Genomic DNA, 13,980 nt, shown 5'->3' on the forward strand with positions numbered 1-13,980 from the left:
TAGTTATCATAGTTCAGTTTTATCATAAAAGAATAAAATAATAAAGAAACAAACCAAACCACAAAAATAATTAAACGGCCTTATTACATTTTAAAACCCAAAACCATGAACGAAATTATAAAAAGATCCAGTTCTCCAGAAGGAAGTGAATTTTGAAAACGTGTGGCCACTCAATCCCTTACAACTCCAAGCCCACTATGGTTGAGGTCACTGCGTGGATGAAAAATAAGGGGTGAGTTTGGGGAAACTCGAGTGTAATCCAACCCAACCATAGCCTAAATCGGTTCAAACCACGAGAGAGAATAAGTTGGCCTCGGCCGAATAGATATCGAATAAAGCCCGTAGGCCCGTAATGCACTGAGCAGATATATCATGCTTATGCGTAAACCCAACCATATCCAACCACATACACCCCTTACCATCCTTTCACCATGTGGGAGACTACTCGACCCACCCAACCGCTACACGCCACGAAATATGCGGCATGGTCGCCAGATCTGTAAAATGTGACAAAGTCACGGATCTGAATATTTTGTGGCGGTGCCTCCGTATCAGAGATATACGTGGCGGGCCACGTATCAGAATAATTTGTGGCATAGCCACCGGGACGCTTCCTCCATAATATAACCCATGTCCCCATGCAATGATTTACATTCATGGCATACATCATACTGATTTAATTCATCATGCTTTTTAGACAAAATTAACCCTAGGGGTATAAAGGTCATTTTGCATACATAGGGGTATAATGGTAATTTTGCATACCTAGGGGTATAATGGTAATTTTGCATACATAGGGGTATAATGGTAATTTTGCATACATAGGGGTATTCTAATAAAACCAACTATTTACAAGGTTTTCATGCATATTGTCGCCATTACGTTTAGCCAGAAACTCTTACCGAGCATTCTTACTGAATTGGGCCCGTTGGCCCATTAACCCAGTTTTGGCCCATTAAGCCCAAAACATTAAAACGCACGAAATTGCGTGTACTGCAGTTTTATCACTTCCGATTACCAGTAATAATTACCCACACGTCTTACGAGCATTCGCACACTCGCAAGTGCCCAAAATACCAGCTTTTCGGCATTTCGGCTTTTCGGCTTTTGCCCATCTAGCCTATGAGAAGGTGTCAGGTACACACCTGATTTGTGACAACTTGCTGTCAAGATCCATGCACGAACTGCCTACAATTACATTGCTACAATTCTTAGATTGCAAAACACAACACTAATCTCCATACTTACTTACCCATATTCGACTCTGTCCCTAAAAGCCTTTAAAACTTTACCTTCTTGCCGAAATCCGATGAGCACTTACCACTTATTCCTTTCTGCTTTCAACATAGATTTAATGTAGATTTAACCTTTAAATGATGGTAAAACTTGAATCTAGAAGCTTTGAAGTTTCGGCTACAAGTCCCTAACTCTATAGTAGTTTCGGCTTTTCTAGGTGATATAGAAAATAATGATTTGAGGCTATAACCCTGGGTAATGTTGTCGACAGATACTAGGGGTTTAAAGGAGAAGAATGTTGGTCAAAAAGGAAAACATATTGAAGAACATGGCTTTGGAAAAACGGCATAAGAATATAGCTTTCGGGATTTTGAGTTTTGAGGTTCGGCTTTTAGTCTAAGAAAATTAATGGAGGAAAGTGATGTGGAGTAGGGTGGAGATGGACAAGAGGTTTGAAAGGTTCAGCTATGGAGAAAAAGAATAAGAAGAAAACAAAAATGGCTAAAGAGAGAAGGTGAGATTAGCAGCAAACGGCACAACTCCCTCCCTATTGCCGAATTTATACTAGCTCCTTAACCTAGCCGAATTTTACCCCCTAAAGAAACCCTTGGCCGGCCACCACTTGTTCCTTAATCAGCTCCTAGATTTCCTCCCTTATCTGCTCCTAAATCCTATCCCTTATCAGCTCCTAAATCTTATCCCTTATCAACCCCTAAATCCTCTCCTGACAGACTTTCACTTCAGTTCCACTACTTACCTTTTCCATTCATAAAAATTAATCCCTTATTTTGCTGTTACTGTGACTTGAACCTCAGTTCTCCTTAATCATCCACACGCCACCTCTAAGCTCCTTAGTGGCGTCACTTAGCCAACTCACCACAGGCTTCCTTGTGATCCATTTTACACAAATAATTCCTAAAAGCCCAATTTATCAGAACCTCTTTCCCCTACGGATTTAAAATTAATTAAAACTACCAGGTTTTATCCTAAGCTTGGGCCTTCTAGAGGCCTACTATCACAATTAAACCTACACTTAACAAGCAGAACACAGAATTTTTAATTCTACCAACTTTTACAGAATTCTCGAAAATTTGGGGCGTTACAATAAGCACTTTCCATTGCTCTAGATTTTTCCTCCAGCCATTTACACCGTTCCTCTAATTACTTTTGTGATTCTATCCTTGCCTTTTCCTCTTCCGGAACTTCATCCAAATTAGGAACAAGTGGATTATTCGAGCTATTAGCAGGGTTAGAGCGGAGCCAGCTTGGAAATTCATTGGTATCAGAGCTCCGGCCTAAATCTGTTGAGGCCTGATCGCAACAGATGGTCTATGTGGGTTTATCTCAGGTTGTATCTGTGCATATGTTGGAGTAAAACCAGGAGAATATTGAAGGTCTTCATTATTTTCCCTAACATTTTCCATTTGGCCTTTCCTTTTGTCCATCTTCCCTACCAGCAGTTGGGACAATTGAGCCATCATGTTTTTTTGGAACCCCATCATTTGATCCATCATCTCTTGCTGGATCTTAGCTAGCTGCTCTTGTATCTGAGTCTGCATTTGCTCCTACATTCCCTTTTGCATTTGCTCCAATTTTTCTAGTCTTTTGTCCATTGACTTGGGTTTTTTTCCTTGTACCGTAGGGGTGCGTACTTGGTTGGTTTTTGTTGGTTTCCAGATTACTGAAATAATTTTTAATTAATTAGGATCTTTTGATGGACCTTAATGCATATGATATAATGTAATGCAAATGCATGAATGCAAAGTAGGCATCGATTCTGATTCAACTCCCTTTAGAAAACTTTACTAGAAAATAAAATTCTTTACATAAAAACGAGTTACAAATAAGGCCTTGCCCTAATGCTCAAAGCTTTAATTCTCCTAAGCAGCGAAGCTAGCTCCTATACTCGATCTGACTCCAACTCGTACTTCACGCTCAGTATGTCCGCTTGTACTGCCAAAGTTTGCAAGTAATCGGCTACCTCCCAAAGCTAGGTTACGACTTCTCACATAATGTAATCCCTGTTTCTGACTTGGCTTTGCGAATGGTGAAGCTGGTCCTTCCAATGCTCCTCACTTGCTTCGAAAAACTCAATCCGCATTTCGCAGCTCTTCAATAATGCTTTTAGTTCTTATATTTTTCATTTCATTTCTTCTACCTTACTTAAGCTTGCTCTCAACTCCATCACGGTATTATAGTTTCAGTATTGATGAAGGGATTTCTCAAGTTCTGCCATTCTAGTCCTTAATTCACCTAGTTCATTTTTGCTTTCTGATAGACTTTTCTCTAGATCCTCATTTCGTGCCTGAGCCTCTTGGAATTTCCTTTCCGACCGGTCGACTTTGGTCTTTTCCTCTCAAATTTCCTGATGCCACTGTTCTGAAGTTTTCCCTAACCTAGCAGTCCTCATTAATAGACATAACTTCTTATAATCTGTCTTCAAACTATCCAGATCCTCTTCGGCTTTACTTTTCCCTTTTCTTAACTTCTCAGCCTCTAACTTCTGAACATCTACGTCTAATCTCAAATTAATTTTTTCTTTTCCAACTGCTCAATCCTCTTCCCAAGCTCGGAACTCTTCTTTTCAAGGTCTTGTCTTATGATCTCCAACTCTGACGGGACAAATTGTAAGTATTCTTCTATTGATCGAGCACCTTCTAAACTCGGTCTAGGAATATTATCATTGAACCTTTTGCTAAACCATCTGTTATACTCAGGCGTCGTCATAGAACCAACAGCCAATCTCTTCATCCAGTGAGTTTGCTTCCAAGCATCTGAAATTTCTCGAACCCTTTTCTTATTATTGACGTCTTTATGTGAGAACTCACATTGACCAAGCCCGTAAGTCACCGATATAAATTGCCTCGACTTATACTACCTTAATGCAAGCAAAGGAGTGTATCCAACGGCCCCTCAAATTCCAGGCAAAGGCATATAATCAAAACTCCCACAATGATAAAGGATCTCATCAGGGATCATCCAAAAGGCTCTCCATTCAATATCCTCCTCTTTGAGATTTTGAAGAATTGCCATCCACCTTTCTTCTGAAATATCATCTCTCCTTTGTGTAGCTGCTTCCTCCTTTAATGGGGAGTAACTCTCAGAGAAGACTCGGTAAGAGACCTTGTCTACTTTCCAAAAACGTCCATGAAACCATACCAATAACAGCTGCGGACATCCAATAAATCTGCCTTCGCCTACCCTCCGACACCCTGCTCAAAGATCTGAACGTCTCAGCTAGAATCGCAGGTACAGGTGTAACCCCTTTATTAAGACGATTGAATAAATCCGTGACTACTTCATTTATATGCCTTAAAGCTTTAGGAAAAATCACCAAACCATAAATGCTCAAGGCGAAGATGTCAACATTCTTTTTTTTATTCGGATGTGCTAACATCAAGTCTCTCAAACTTGCCCAAAAAATACATCTACCATCCCCTTTTTGCTAAATTCGAGCCGTAACCCAAGGCTCACTCATCTCAGTAATATTCATTAACTTTTTCACAAAAGCTGGGGCATTAACGGCCCTAGAGTAAATTTTATTGACTTGAATCCTTGGACGACGTAATAAGGTAGTATATTCCTCTACAGTGGGTACCAAGTCTACTTCCCCAAAAGTGAAGCAACTATAGGCAGAATTCCAAAACTGAGCCATAGCTCTGAACAAAAGTTTGTCTACCTTGATATCGAGAAGGTAGGGTATATCACCTAAATTTTGATAGAACAACTGCTTAGTTCTTTCATCTCAATAGGCCCATATGTTTTTCAATTCTTGCAACTCATTTTGTGTCACATTGATGCGGGTGAAGTTCCATAACCCTGATGTATATCCTTCTACCAGGCTATCCCCTTTCTCTGATTGTAACTTCTCTGACCATGCACGGACGACCGCATTATCCCTGACTTTATCAAGAAATTCATTCTCCATGTTAAATATTCTAACTTAGTAATTGAACACGAATCGACACTTCCTTTAATATGCAATGTTATGCCAAACACAACCAAAACACAACAGGTCAATATCAGATGTAAGTGATAAAATACAAGCAAAACAAAGATAATTAAAACACATATATGGGTAACCACTAAGGTTTAACATAGCTATACCTAATAATGGCTCTTAGGGTTCACTATATGTGGTTCGGTTCTAAAGAAAAGGTACTTGAACTAGCAGATTCCTCAATCTTCACCCATTATAGGCTCATATAAATTGAGTTCAGTTCAGGGGAATACATTTCCCTATGACCATGCGGAGATGAAAATCTCACGAAATCATAGGTACGGATGTATCCCAGAAGTAACCCACTAGCCCATGCGGAGGTGAAAACCTCACGAAGGCGTAGTTTCTTACTCCCACTTAATGGTATAACTACAACGGTCATGCAATGCAATGTAATTTTATTCCACAAGACTTAGATCACAACAATCATGCAAACAAATCCAACAAAGAATCATGATTTTCAAAGCAAATTTTCAATTTTCGACAAAAGGACAGAAAGTAATCAATTTTACAGCTTGACTCTCTTATTGATCCCCAGTAGAGTCGCCAAGCTGTCGAAACCATTTTTTATTTATTTTTGAAAAGAAAAACAAAAAAATGGGGATCAACTTTAAAACAAGGTACGGAGTCGCCACCAATCCTTTTTTGTTTAGGTGTGATCGGATCACCTAATAAAACATTTAAAAAAATCAATTTTGGCCTACGAAATTTGAGAAAACGAGTTCGGGAGTCGGTTACGTACGAGGAAGGATTAGCACCTCATTATGCCTAAAATTGGTACCAAATTGATTAAATAATGTCCTTATGTCTAATATTTAAAAAAATATTTTGAAATACGATTTTTTTTAAAACACTTGAATGACTCAAATTGGACTTCAAGATTCGCTTGCTTCAAAGGAATACAGTATCACATCCAGCACGTTAGGACACGATCCTTTAAACCCTCGAAACTACGATCAATTCTGATTTCTATAAGCCCATACACTTGAAAATTACAAAAGGATGTTCGCTTATTTGGTCCAACGAAAACTCGAAACCCAACAAGTTAGGGCACGATTTCTCGGATTTCCAAACAAAGAACATTGCCTTGTTTTAAAATTTAGAAAACACGGATGAAATTTTAAAGGGATATTTAATTATTTGGACAAACAGAAAATTGAAGCCCAGCATGTTAGGGAACGATTTCCTGAATTTCCAAATATCAAACATCACATTTGTTTTAAAGTTCAAAAAACGCGGACGAAATTTTATAGGGATATTTGATTATTTGGACAAACAGAAAAATCGAACCCAGCACGTTAGGGCACGATTTCCTGAATTTCCAAACATCAAACATCGCCTTTGTTTTATAAAGTCGACTCAAAATACATTAATTTGACTTGAAATAAAATGAAATCATTAATTTGGATTAATAAGTTGAAAATTACAATTATAATGTGATACTCGAAAATGAAAGGCAAAGTTACAAGCATGAGACAATATGCAAAAATAACGTACTATTCTTGGTGAATGAAGATAACATAAACTTAAGAAACAAATTAACAAAACAAACAATAAAATATAACTAATCAAAGACAAATATGACTAAATTTTCAAACATGAATAAATAACAATTGGTATAATAATACAAAAAACGAATAAACAATATACTACAATAATATACGAAAAATATAAAACCATCAACACATAATGCACAAAACAAAATAGAAATTAGGAGCCAAAATGATAAACTCAAATTTTAAAAAGATGAATTGATGAATAAATACCACATGCTAGAATTTGAAATGATTTTCATGGATAAAATACTATATAAATAATCATTAAAATAAAATTTATAAAAAGAAGAAATTTGAATCAAATAACATGTAAAATAATACATCTATTTAAAGTTGACAATATACATACAATAAAAAATAACTTAAATAATGCATAAAACATGAAAGGATAACAAAAGCATAAAATATGTTTTTAGGGAATGAACTATATACACAATAGATTTTAAAAAAAACATATATATATAAATAGATTTAGAAGAAATTATGTATGTAAAATAACATAGGATTAATAATATATATGGAATAAAAACTAACTTTATCATGAGCTACATATGTATAATAATATATAAGAACATTTAAGTGAAATATTATACGAAATTTTTAAAACAATAACAATATAAAAAGCCTTAAAATAAAGATTTTATATATAAAAAAGGGTAAAATTATCATGGTAAATCAAATATATATATAAATATAAAAATAAGTATTAAATGAATTTTAGAAAGTAATGAATTATACAAATTGAAAGGACTCAATTAAAAAGAATTAAATTAAAAGGATACTTAATAAATAAAATAGACTACTGAAATTAAAAGAAGGACTAAAGCGCAATGCGCACGAATGCACAGGGATCAAAACTAGAAATATTCCAGACCCCAAAACACAGCGTTTAGGCACAGATTAATTTAAAACAATGCACAAATTCCAAGGAAAAATAAAAGAATAAAAAAGAATCGAATAAGGCCAACTCAAATGTTCTTGCTAAAAAAGGGACTAGTCGTGCAAATTTCTCATTAATGGAAAACACGCGGATCCTTCCCGGGTCGGGTCAACGCACAGATCCAAGGGCTTAAAACGACATCATTTCAACATTGATACTCACAACTTAAAACGACGCCATTTTTAAGCACTTATAAAAACCAAAATCTGCCCTCAAAATCAATTAGCAAACTATCTCCTCAAAAAAAAAACCCTAAATCATTTAAAATCTTCTAATCTCTCACGCAGACCTCAAAGGCGCCGCAATAAACTCTCTGCCATGGCTTCAATCGATCCCTAGGGGTCAGCCTTTAGATCAGAGGAGTGAACACCGATTGGATCGACGCCGAACTATAGGTAAACAAATCTCCTTTTTTGCCTATTTGTACGATTGATTCAAACGAAATAAAATAAACTAAAATAAGAAAATAAGAATGAACTACCTTCGAATGTAATTGATGTTTTTTGTATTTGATTGCTGTCTTTCGTAACCCCTTACAGATGATTCTTTTTTGGGCTTTATAGCCGAGGGAATAAAAATGATAAAAAAATACAATATTCTTTTTTGTTTTCGTTTCGTTGTGCGTTTGTTTTCTTTAGTTTACAGGTACAGAGGTACAGGGCCAGCTGTGGGGGGGACATGGCACTCGGCGTGGGGCGTACGGAGGTGTGCATGGCGGTCGTACGCTACTGAAGATTGGGCCTTGGCTACGACACAAGAGGCAGAAACCCTAGGGTTTCTATTTCTAAAATATTTTGGGCCGTTTGGGCCTTGAATTTTTAGGCTATAATTGGGTTGATGTTTTATTAATGGGCTGATGTAAATGGACTGAACTGTTAATGGGTTGTTTTAATTTGGTTTGGTTTTTTTTTTGTTTAGTTATTTTCTGTTTATTTTGCTTTGTCTAGGGGCCGGGCTAAATTGGCCCATTACAAACCATTTTTGAAAATAAAAAAAAAAACAAATCGATAAGGTAACTAGATTTCCAAAATGACATGAATAATGGTTTTCTTTCAACTGCATTAGTTAACATCAAGTTTTTACAAAGTAAAGCGACAAACAAAGGATTTTTCTAAAATAACACTATCAATAATAAAATGAATCTTAAATGCAAATGACCTAATAAATGAAAGTTTTTAAACTAACTCAATGTATAACTACAGTTTTTCTCTTAAATGAGTTCATTGAAAGTCTTCAAAAGTAACATAAGTTAGTTTAGTCATTTTAGTGGCTAATGTAGCATTCTTAATCTAGCCATATCGTCTAGGCCGGGTTAGAGAGGTTATAAGATGTCTCATCCCAATGATGCGATGAAGGGCGTCCTGACAAGGTAGCAACCATGTCACGGCGAGGCGACGTATTATGCAATTTTCTCAGCTTCCTTCTTTCAGTCTAATTTTGATTATTTGTCCCAGTCAAACTCTGATTAGCCTATAAATAGACCTTTTTCTACTCTAGAAAAATTAACCCATTACACATTTAGATATTAGCTTTTACAAGCTTTCAGAAAATTTTGTATTTATGTTTTGAGGGTTCTTATTGTGGGTTTTTGGGCTTAGTTTTTATCTCTGTCTTTGTATTCTTCATTTTTGCTGTTACAGTAAAATTATTTTTGCATGTGGTTTTTTATCCTTTTTTTTATGAGTTTTTCCATAAAAATATTTGTATTCGATATTTTCAATTTCAAAAGTGGCCTTAATGTTGCGGGGTGATGATTTATGTTGGATGAGAAGGCTAGATTTGTTTATATTGGAGGTGCAGGTGATGCTTGGTTAATCCTTTGTGGTCTTTAAGTTTTCATATGTATTTATGTTTCTAATATTAAAGGAAATAAAGTAAATTAGGTTTTTGTTTTTGGTTAAATCAAAATTTTATTAATAACTACTCAAAGTTACAAAGCTTGCCTAAAGTTAATGAGATTAGAGCAAAACACAAGAAAATGCCAAAATCCAAGTTAACATAATCCCAAAACAAAACGAACCTAAGACAATTCCAAAACACACCAAGACCAAATTTCAAACACTTAACACGTACAAATAGAACTCCTTACTAAAAACCAAGCAGTAACATCAAATTTCAATGCCCATCATAAACATGAATCCCACCGCTTATACAACTTTTATAAACCAATATTTGTTTCAAGGATGGTCTTGCGCTAGTCGATGTGTTTTTTAATGTTGTCCATGCAACTACGATGGTTTTTGCTATATTGGTTTGATTATCTCGGATTGATAAATATCGACGTTGGTTTTATAATGATTTGTGGGACTAAATTTTAAATTTCAAAAAAAATATATACTTTAAACATATTTAAACCATTTAAATTTTAGACCATCTAGATACTTGATCTGTCACAAATTATTCTATTATTTACATCCCTTTTTCCACGTAATTGTAGTTTATTTAATAGTAAATCAAATTATCTTTGTATATATCTATGTCCTCATACTTGAAGTAATGATTTATGTTTTTTACTAGTTTTTATTACATCTTAGATATCTAAATAAGGTTACATGGTCTTGTAGGACAAATTAAGAGCTAAAGATACATATTCGAGTCGAAACTACTGCCTATGTTGCGACACCAAGACATCGATGTTGCAACAATTGGATCCGATCTTGCAACACTATGATGTTGCTACACCGATGTTGGACAAATTACTATCTCAGATTGCTATTTTCGAAACCATTTTTAAATCGAGTTTTGGAAAATGGGAATCGACTTTAATAAACGAAAACAAGAGTCGCCACCAATCTTTTTAGGTGTGATTGGATCACCTTTAAAACATTTTATTTTAAAATCATTAGTTTTGGTCTACAAAATAAAAAGAACAGGTTCGGGAGTCGGTTACATACGAGGAAGGATTAGCGCCCTCGTAACGCCCAAAAATTGGTACCTAATTAATTATCAAATGTCTTTAAGGTCAGAAATTAAAAATTTTAAGATGTAATCTGTGACACCCCTAATTTGACCCTAGTCGGAAAGTGGTTTCGGGACCACAAAATCGAGTCACAAAAATAATTAATTTTTATATTCCATGCTTATTATTTGTGAATAAGTATGTGTAAAAATTTCATGTTTTAATTTTGTCATTTGGATGTGAAATTAGCTAAAAAGGACATATTTGAGAAACTTTAAAAATATGATAGGCAAATGTCCAAGTGATTAAAATGTTAAATTACTAAAGTTGTGGACTTGCATGTCAAATGGCCCACTTTTAACATTAGTGGATGGTAATGATGTTATGATTTTGGCATTATGTGTATATTATATTTAGTAAATAATATTTAATAGTTTATAATTTGAAAACATGAATTAAATAAAAAAGAATGGTGATAAAAACAAAGAAACTTTTCTCTTTGTTTTCTCTTATTCTTAGTAACTAAGCAAGAAAGAAAGGAAAGAACACCAAAAACACTCGGTCACTTGGTGTTGGGAATTAAGGTGAGATTTCATGTATTTTATTTTTAATTTTTGCAAAATGTTGTTAGTTTTGAAGCTCACAACATGACCCATATGTTAATTTTTGTGAATTTATTTCATAAAGCATTTGGTCATGGCTTCAAGGATTAGATTGTGGATGTTTTGATGATAAGTGTTTATGGATGAGGATAGACTAATTAAATTTGCTATGAGGGGCAAGTTTGAATATTTATTTGAGTGGTCTCAAATATTGAAGCAAGCCCATGGCAAAAATCTAGTTAATGGAAAAAGATGACATTCGGCCAAGGAAGTTTTGTGATAGTATTTTTTTGGCTAAGGATGCTTTGTATGTTATGCATGATGTATTTAATGTCTTGATGAACAAGTAGTCATTAAATGAGGCTAAGCTTGTGAAATTATGAGTTTGGATGAATATATATATATATATATATATATATATATATATATACGCATTCGGCAATGTGTAAAATATTGATTGTTTTAAATGGTTCGTAGTTAAGTGGAAATGGAAGCTTGATAAATAAATAAAAAATTCTGTTAAGGATGAATAAGAGGTATGTGCATTCGGCCATTAAACATGTGCTTAATTGTTGATGAATGGTTGTAAAGAAAATACATATAGGTCAAATATAGCCTTGGATAAGAAGATTTTTATGTATTGAATTTGTAACATGGTTATGCCGATTGTGAACATGTGATAAAGAATTATTCAAATGGTTGTTTAAATAATATTCGGTTTATTAGTATATGTATAATTAGTTAAAGTGTAAACTTTGCATGTGTATTAAAGGTTTTTATGTGATATTCGCCTTGGGAAATCTAAGCTTAAAAGGTTTGAATGTTAATTGGGTTGTCTCTTTAATGGTGAATGTGCTAAAAGCTAATGCATGATTTAGTTTAATCGATGTAATGATACAAATTATGATATTTACTTGTGGTTTTGAAGTATAGAAAATTTGTTAAGTTGATTAAGTGGTTGCCGAATGTGAAATTTAGGTAAGAAATGTGTACAAATAATATTTGTATGGATAATTGGTTTAAAGGAATTGGCATTATACATTGTTGATATGGTGCTATTAATGTAAAGCACTTTAGTATAGACATATATACATATGGTCACTTAGAACGTATTGACATGGCCGAATAAGGCTAACGATGAGTATGCTTTGATTTTCTATAATACTTAGTAATTTGTTTAAGGTGATTAAAGATGTGTACGATTATTTTATATTGAGCTAAAAGTAGTTATATGGCCTATTAAATTTCTTGTGGTATTCGGCCATAAGCAAGCACAATGGGATTTTAATAAGTTAAATTTGTTTTAGATTAAGCTCAAGAGCTTAAGGAGCCTAATTCGGATAGGGAAAAGCTAAACTAACCAAATAGCCGATCCGTAGTCGTTCGCGACATTCGAGGTAAGTCTCTAAGTAATTAAACTTATTTTGAGTTTTGATTAATGGATACTATTATAGAAATGGCTAAATTGAAAAATATGATGTGGCCATGATATGTTCTAAGGCGAATGGAAAATTTTACGTATTTGAATCAATTTACTAATGTGATTTTGTACCTAAGACGAAATAAAATGACAAGGCGTAATATCTAGCTTAAGATCGAATGGCCAATGTGATGAATGTGAAAGTGTGTATATGTGATAAGGCCGAATGGCCAATGTGATGAATGTGAAAGTACATACATGTGATAAGGCCGAATGGTTAATGTGATATATGTGTAAGTGAATATGTGATAAGGCCGAATGACCAATTGTGAAAAGTGTGTAATATTATATATTTAATGAGGCCAAAGTTAGTAAAAATATAAATATATATTAAATGAATTGTGCTGAGATTGTATCCGGGTTAGAGACCTGCTGGCTTCATGCTGGGATTGTATTCGGGTTTAAAGTCCCGCAGGCTTAATGCTGGTGAATTAAGTAAGATTATGATCTTGAATGTTCGCAATGAGCTACCGTCAAGTAAGTACTATACATTTAAGATGTTCAGATACATATTACCTCCTCATTTGTAAGTTTACCTCAAAGTGAATCACTAGCATTCAAGAAAAACGTATATGTGATTGATTATTATATTGCGAAAATGAGGATGACCTAATTAGTCTTGGTATGCTTTTATAATGTAGTATATACTAAGCTTTCATGTATGTACTCGTGTACATTCGGCCAACGATTCGGTGAATTATTAGTATTAAAGAACGATACATATGTGGGAATGATTATTATATCTTTGAATAAGGGAATAATCTATTCGGTCAATGGTTGTTAGTATGACAAAGTATTCGATTTAAATTTATTGTATGAGCTTTAAGTAAAGAAAAGTATGTGCTGAGATTTATATATGTAATTGTGCATATTCGGCCAAAAAGGCCTTATAAATTGAGAATAAATTGTATTCGGCTAGATGTACAAATGCAAGGGAAGGATTGTATTTTGTCAACCTACGTATATGTGATAAGGTTTATGTTTGGTTCTTTGCGTACCCATACTGTAATTCAATACATGCCACGTTGAAATACTCGAAAGTTTTGATGCGATTATGAAATAAGGAATTAAGTTTTTATATATATATATATATATATATATATATATATATATATTCATGTATGTGCATGAAACGAGTTCGTTTGAGTAAGTGATTATGATTATTGAAAGAGTATATGTTATGCTAAATGAGTAGTGACTCTATGAATCTATTCATGATAGATTATGATATTACTATGTGCCTCTAAATATGGAAACTAAACGTGGT

This window comes from Gossypium arboreum, chromosome 11 (genome assembly GCF_025698485.1).
Source record: "Gossypium arboreum isolate Shixiya-1 chromosome 11, ASM2569848v2, whole genome shotgun sequence".
NCBI classification, from domain to species: domain Eukaryota; kingdom Viridiplantae; phylum Streptophyta; class Magnoliopsida; order Malvales; family Malvaceae; genus Gossypium; species Gossypium arboreum.